This window comes from Oryctolagus cuniculus, chromosome 4, assembly GCF_964237555.1.
Source record: "Oryctolagus cuniculus chromosome 4, mOryCun1.1, whole genome shotgun sequence".
In the NCBI taxonomy this organism is placed as follows: Eukaryota; Metazoa; Chordata; class Mammalia; order Lagomorpha; family Leporidae; genus Oryctolagus; species Oryctolagus cuniculus.
In genome coordinates, this window is record NC_091435.1 from 46585857 (window position 1) to 46593583 (window position 7727).

Here is a 7727-nt window from a genome sequence, read left to right on the forward strand (position 1 = left end):
TATTTGAAAGGCAGAGAGAGAGAGAGAGAGAGAGAAAGAGAGAGAGAGAGGTACTACCTGTTGATTTACTCTCCAAATGATTCCAAAAGCCAGCTCTGCATCAGGCTGAAGTTGGAGCCAGGAACCCCAACCTGTCTCCTACATATCCATGATTGGCAGGGGCCCAAGGATTTGGACCATCTTTTGCTGCCTTCTGAGTTATATTGGGAAGATGCTGGATGGGAAGTGAAGTTGGGATTTGAACCTGTGCTCCAATATGGGATATGAGGTTTGCAAGGAACAGCTTACCACTGTACCACATCATTGGCCTCATCAATTCTTTTTTTTATTTTTTTATTTTTTTTGACAGGCAGAGTGGACAGTGAGAGAGAGAGACAGAGCGAAAGGTCTTCCTTTGCCATTGGTTCACCCTCCAATGGCCACTGTGGCCGGCGCGCTGCGGCCGGTGCACTGCGCTGATCCAATGGCAGGAGCCAGGAGCCAGGTGCTTTTCCTGGTCTCCCATGGGGTGCAGAGCCATCAATTCTTAAGTACAATTTTTTATTTCTTTTGTATATAACTGAATCAGCTAACTTGGTTGAGTATCTATCCCTAATTATTTTACACTGCTCAAACCACAAATTTTTTGTAATGATGATTTGGACTGATAATTGGATTGCATGCTATGATATGGATAGTTCCATAAAAATTTAAACTAGGAAACTAAATATATCTAAAGAGAGATTCAATTTTAAATGAATTTTTAAAATCTAAATTTTAAATATAAAATTATAAGAAAAGTATGGTATTATATTCAAAGAAGGCAACTCTTTAAAAGATCATACTTTGGAAACTAAAATCTTTTGTCAGCAAGGTTTCCAAAATTTTATAATGTAATCACAAATCTATAATATGCTATAAAGTTGAACACAAGAAAGCTGAAAATGAGACAAATACATGGGAAAATATATCTAAAGACAATTGAGTGATTTAGTTTTTAAAAACCTCTTAGGTGAATACGTCCATACAAATGTAGCACTAGTTATAGCCGTTCCATGTTTTTTTGAATTTGTGGAAACTACTACTAATAATTGTATATTACATCCTGATGGGCAAGTTAAATAAGCCTTTTAAAGTGCTTTTGGTGCTCCCTTTTGCACCAATCTGCTATAAAAATTTATTCATTTAATATCCTTTGTTTGCTGACTGTTTTTAAAAAATCCATGTGGTTTTTCTATTCACAAAGCTAACTGAACCTGCCATAAGCCTTTATGCATAATAATCTTTCAGAAATCTATTTTCTCTAAACAGAAAAAGAATAACATCATTTTTCAGTAATAATGACATTCTAAATAATACAGGAACACTTTATCTTATGCTCAAAAGTAACTGGATATAAATTCACTTTTGCCAGTACATCTCTAACTTCTGAAAATTCAAAGGTAGTATTTGACCATATCCAAGTCTCTGAACAGAGGAGTAACAATTTTATTCAGGTGGTGAAACTAACAATCATCACAGGGAATAACATTATCAGATGTTTGTAAGTATGATGAGGTTTAAAACACAATAGCCAGAAATGGAAATGCTAACATCTCCAAAACATGCATTAAAATTGATTTGTTTTATACAAGTGCTCATTTTACACCACCTGGGAAATTTTTTGTGCTGTGAACTAGGCCAGGAAAGCATGCTATAACTTTTGATATAATTAGATATGCAGACATAATTCAGAACTAAAGCTCTTTGACAGTCTCAGAAAGGTAAATATCGATGTCACAATATAGTCATAGATTGATGTCATGTTAAATCTTTATGGTCCTCTATGCACTTAGCTTTGCAAATCAGAAGCAGCTAACTAAATGAACAAATGCCTAGATTTCCTCAAGTTTTTCAGGGGAGGTCTAAATTAACTATTTCTGGACACTCAACAATTTCTACACTGAATACTTTTCTTCACATAGTCCTGTAAAGAACAGAAGGGAGATGAACCTCACATAAAAGGAGAATGTGTGAATTTTTTTGTGTGTAGCTGTTGGCTGATACAGAATTTGCTGAGATGAGCTGTGTGAACTTGTGTCAACAGAGCTTGGCCATATGGTGCCCAGCTATGTGGTCAAATATTATTCTGGATGTTTTTGTGAGAGTGGTTTGGATAAGATCAACATTTAAACCAGTGGACTTGGAGTAAAGCAGACCACCATCTATTATGTGGGTGGGCCCCATTCTGTGAAAGGCTTGAACAGAACAAGTCTGGTCTTCTCTAGGCAAAAAGAAAGTATGCCAGCAGCTGGTCTCTGGACTGGAACTGCAACATTGGCCCCTTCCGAGTCTCTAGGCTTTTATGCCCACCCAGCAAAATTTGGATTTACCAATTTCCAAAATAATGTGAGTCAATTCCTTAACTTAAATTTCTTTCTAAATAAACATGTATCCTTTGAGTTTTCTTTCTTTGGAGCACCGTTAGGAGTTGATTAATGTCAATGTTCTTAATGTTGGATGTTCTAAAGCATTAGAATTCCTCTATAAGAAAGCGTTTTCCGAGTACCTTCTTTTTCGGACTTTTCTTTAGATGGCCTGGGGCATCTTTGATCACAGTTAATTTTTTTATTCTGATTTTGGCTATGATGATGATTTTAGATATAATTTAATGCTGGTGAGTATATGAAACCAGAGATTTTTATTTCCTTTTTGTCTTCTGGACACCTCTTACCCACATACATGAATGCTCTAGCACATGGCATTCTTTTAGTTACCTTTTTCTTTGCCTGGAAATGGTGATAGACAAGTTCAAATATCTATGGTAATCAGGTAGGCGATGAGAATGAGTGAAGATACTACAGAGCATGTGTTTTACATTGAAAATATACTCGGCATACATTTTGTGATTCGTCTAGTCTTTTGCTTCTACCTTTTGTTTTCTCTCTTTTGATAGAGACATAGGTATAGAAAATGTTTCTATATTTTGAAAGAAACAGTAATGTAAGCATGATGGTAAAAGGCAAGTAACTTTGACCTCAAGTGAGACAACAGGATGTGGGAAACTACTTAGAACTGAAAAGATCATGCCACTGGAAAACTTGAGTTTTCTTAGCTGTTTTAAAATACCAGCCTTAAATTTATGAGAAAATTACATAAAAAGGTACTCTTTCATACATTGTTCAAAAATTTTTGAATTTCCTATTTTAAACTAACTACTTATATCATACTGCAAACGTAATAATAATGCATCATATTTTCACAATGTCTTGAATAATATATTATTTTCAAGCATAATTTGGGAACCTTAATTACCCTTTGGATTTTTCAGCAAATTAAAGTAAATTCAGATTACTTTCCCTTGTCATCTCCTGCAGAGGTGACATGGCCTTGACTCTGTGTGTGTGTATGTGTGTGGGTGTGTATGTGATGTGCTTAGAAAATTGTTAATTCATATGAAAATAAAATAAAATTAGATTGCTACATGAACAGTTTCATGACTTTCTTCAGAATTTACTTTTCATCTAGTATGACTGTCTTTAAAGATATTAAACTTTCCCTTAATCCGCAAATAATCTTAGATACTTTTCAAAGAATTGATATCTCACACTTTATGAAACCATGTTTCTAATAGATAGCTTCTACTGATAAATGTCTAAAATATTTTTAGGCCACACAGTATTTAAAAAAAGAGATACTATGGCATATTATTTTGACTATTTACATATTTATTCAAATGTTTTATTATAGTCATGATAAATTCAGAGATGTTATGATATAAATATCTTGTTTAGGAAAAATTATTTTGGTCTCTTCCTCACCTTTCACTTCAATTACCATTTGTTTTTCTCATGGGCAATCTTTTATGTTTTTAAATCTCATGAGCACCATGAACCATGTATTTCCTTGTCTCACTGGTAGTTGGCAAGTTAAGGTCAACTTTGTGTTCTGCCATATAGAATGCATATTCAGAATGAGACTTCACAGAAAATTTCTTACTCTTTGTTTTCCTTAATTTTATCAAAATTTAAATTGAAGAATATATATATATATATATATATATATATATATATATATACTTGTTTATATTTTTAAGTATTCTCAAGCCTTAGGGAAAGTCAGAGTGTAACTTGTGGCCACATAATCAAAGGAAGGGATATTAGAAGTAAGACACATCAATATATAAACACTGAGAGTCCAACAAAATGAAGGAAAGGCAAGCCACATGTGAACCCTATCCAAAAACATTCAAATTCAAATTACTTAAAAATATTATTTCAAAAATCCAAACCAATAAAAAATCATCTTTGAGATAAATTCAAACTGTGGATGATTTTGACACTTGTCTCACAATGTATGACAAGTAGACAATTACAATAAGAAAATACATAAATGGACAGATGAATAAATATTGAATAATTTGAAATTAATGCTTTTCAATCTAATTCTTTCCTTTGCAACTTCTACCATTCTAGTATTGATGAGTAAAAATAATCTTCAGTTGTTCTCATTGTCTCTAGCTTCTAATTTATTTAATCCATTCAATATACCGATACAGTGATTGCACTTCCTGTTGTTTCTAGCGTCACATATCCAAAAATAAAAAGTTTCCTTTTTCAGTTTTTTCACAAATTTGTTTTTCCACTGTCTTCTGTGATTTCTGTTATGCTTTTCTTGCTCTTTCTTTGGTTTTAAACTCTGCATTCAACTTCACCAAATACTTCTAGTTCTTCATTGAAATATAACCAGAGTCAACTCTACCAGCTATTATCTGGACCATTATAATAGCTTGTTAACTGATCCTGCTGCCTACTTTATTCTCTTACATTTTAGTATTCAGTAAGAGCCAACAAAAACTAATGTACGGCCAGCACCGAGGCTCAATAAGCTAATTCTCCACCTGCAGTGCTGGCACCCTGGGTTCTAGTCCCGGTTGGAAGGACAGATTCTGTCCCGGTTGCTCCTCGTCCAGGCCAGCTCTCTGCTGTGGCCCGGGAGTGCAGTGGAGGATGGCCCATGTGCTTGAGCCCTGCACCCGCATGGGAGAGCAGGAGAAGCACCTGGCTCCTGGCTTCAGGATCAGCGCGGTGTGCCGGCAGCAGCGCACCTGCTGCAGCGGGCATTAGGGTGTGAACCAATGGAAAAGGAAGACCTTTCTCTCTGTCTCTCTCTCTCACTGACCACTCTGCCTGTCCAAAAAAAAAAAAAAAAAAAAAACTAATGTAGGTGCTTCTCAAAGAATTTTTATTTCAAAAGAATAAAATATTTATGCTATTCCATATGCAGAAAACATGAAAAAGATATATAGTGAAACATTGATAATGATCTAATTTCTACTACTCTCTGCCTACTTATCATTCTCCTTTTATCTTTGTATTCTTTAAAATTTAGTTTTTAAAATGTGTTGGCAAATATAAATGCAGATTTTTGGCCTATTTTTATCAATTTTTTGAACAATATCAAATTACTTACTTAGCAATGATCTTAAGAGAAATTTTCCTTAATACATATCATGCACCTTCATTTTTTCCAGCTTCCTTATATTTAACTGCATGTTTGTAATACAATTTACATAACCTCTTTCTTACTGATATATGTTTAGTATGTTGCCACATATACTATCACAAATAATACTGCTCTTTTTTAGTACCTATTACATAAAAATGATTCTGTTCTGAAAGTTATTTTCATCTAAAATTCCCATGGTTAAGGTCAAGCTGTCTTCTATGGGATCTGTATTAGTTTACCTTCAGTAACAGAAGACTGTGTCTGTTTCCCTACAAACTCATCAATTGAGTATCTTATCCAATTTTTGAATCGTTGCCCTCTGATGTTTCACAAGGTGTTTTGTAGGTAGTAAGTGCTCAATGCTTTCTGGATTAAATGGCAGTTATGTCTGTTAACATATGCTTCTAATGGACTGTTAACTTTAAGTCTCTTCTACATATTTCAATGATTGGAGAATACAGAGTGGGAGGTGGAGATAACAGCAAATGAATGAATTGATGGAGAAGATAGGTTAGTTAAATACAAATTTTGCTGATAATGGACTACCTTAATTAGTCCTAAGCTTATTTCTTCTCATTATCTGCATTTAAAGAAAGCAAAATTCAATATACTTTCACTCATATTTATTTTGAGCAATAGAATCAACAAAAACCTCAAGGATGTGGGGACAGAAAGACTTGGCTTTGTTTCTGGGCAAGCTAAGTTTACCAAACTATAATAATTCACATTTATATATGTGTATCAATTTCCAGGGACTGAGATGAGTTCTTTACATTATTATGTGATGCTATTTTTGAAAGGAACATATAAGGCGGGTAATATGATTAAATCCATTCTGCATATATAGACACTGACTCTTAGAGTGATTTGCTCACATATCTTGGCCCAGATGTTGAAACTTCATATGTACATAATTTCTTTCCTCTTTCAAGAGAACTAAAGCATTCAAGTTTTCACAATTCATTATTTAACTAATATAGTTGTTGTATTATGTTTTCTTCTTGTGATACCTGACACTTCAAAAGATTTTGATTGAATGGCAACCTGATTTGAAAGCATAGCAGCTACCCAGTTGCCCATTTTCTATCTGGAAATCTAAAGAAGAGTGGGTTTATCAGACTAAGTCCACCTTCATCTACAATACTTCCACAGGTAGAATAAATTGTCTTTCAAATTTCCTGTTTCATAAAATAGACAAATTATTTGGCAGGTGATATAGATTTATATTGGTTTGAATGTGTGTGTTCACTAGGAGATAATTATATTTTCATCTGATATTTTCCCATGGAACTATTCTTACCCTATTACAAGCTATGCTTTTAAAAGAATTTTTAGAAATATCTATAGATCTGTTTACTTTGAAAAAGATGCCCTGTCATGATATTTTGTTAAATGTATAGAAACCTTACAAAAGCAACAGAAGGTGATCTAAGTATTTGCACCCCTGGCAGCCATGTGAGAGACCCAGATGAAGTTCCTGGCTCCTTGCTTTACCTGGCTGAGCCCTGGTTGTTTTGATCATTTGGAAGAGTGAACCGAAGTGTAGAAAATTCTATCTCTATCTCTCTTTTTCTCTTTCTCTCTCTTTCTATAACAACTGACTTTATTTATTTTTTGACAGGCAGAGTTAGACAGTGAGAGAGAGAAACAGAGAGAAAGGTCTTCCTTTCCATTGGTTCATCCCCAAAATGGTCGCTACGGTCGATGCGCTGTGGCCAGCGCACTGTGTGGATGGAAGCCAGGAGCCAGGTGCTTCTTCCTGGTCTCCCATGTGGGTGCAGGGCCCAGTGACTTGGGCCATCCTCCACTGCCCTCCCGGGCCACAGCAGAGAGCTGGGCTGGAAGAGGAGCAGCTGGGACAGAATTTGACTCCCCAACCGGGACTGGAATCTGGGGTGCTGGTGCCACAGGTGGAGGATTAGCCAAGTGAGCTGTGGCGCTCGCCAACAACTGACTTTCAAATAACATAAATTTAAATTAAGTTAAAATCAAATTTTAAAACAAATAAAAATTAAAATTACATATCAATTAAAATAAAATAGAAAATTAATAAAAATTAAGTTAAATTTTTAAAAGGCAATTAGAGTAATTCTGAATATAGCTGGACAGCACAAGGAAAATGCATTAAAATAGGAGTTTGATTTAAAATATTAACTTTCATGAATGCGCTTCTCAAACTTTTAAGATTTTTCCACTCAGTTGGGTTTGGAAGTATGGGATATAATCCATACTTTTTAAAGAATAGGAGGGTTGTTTGCTAT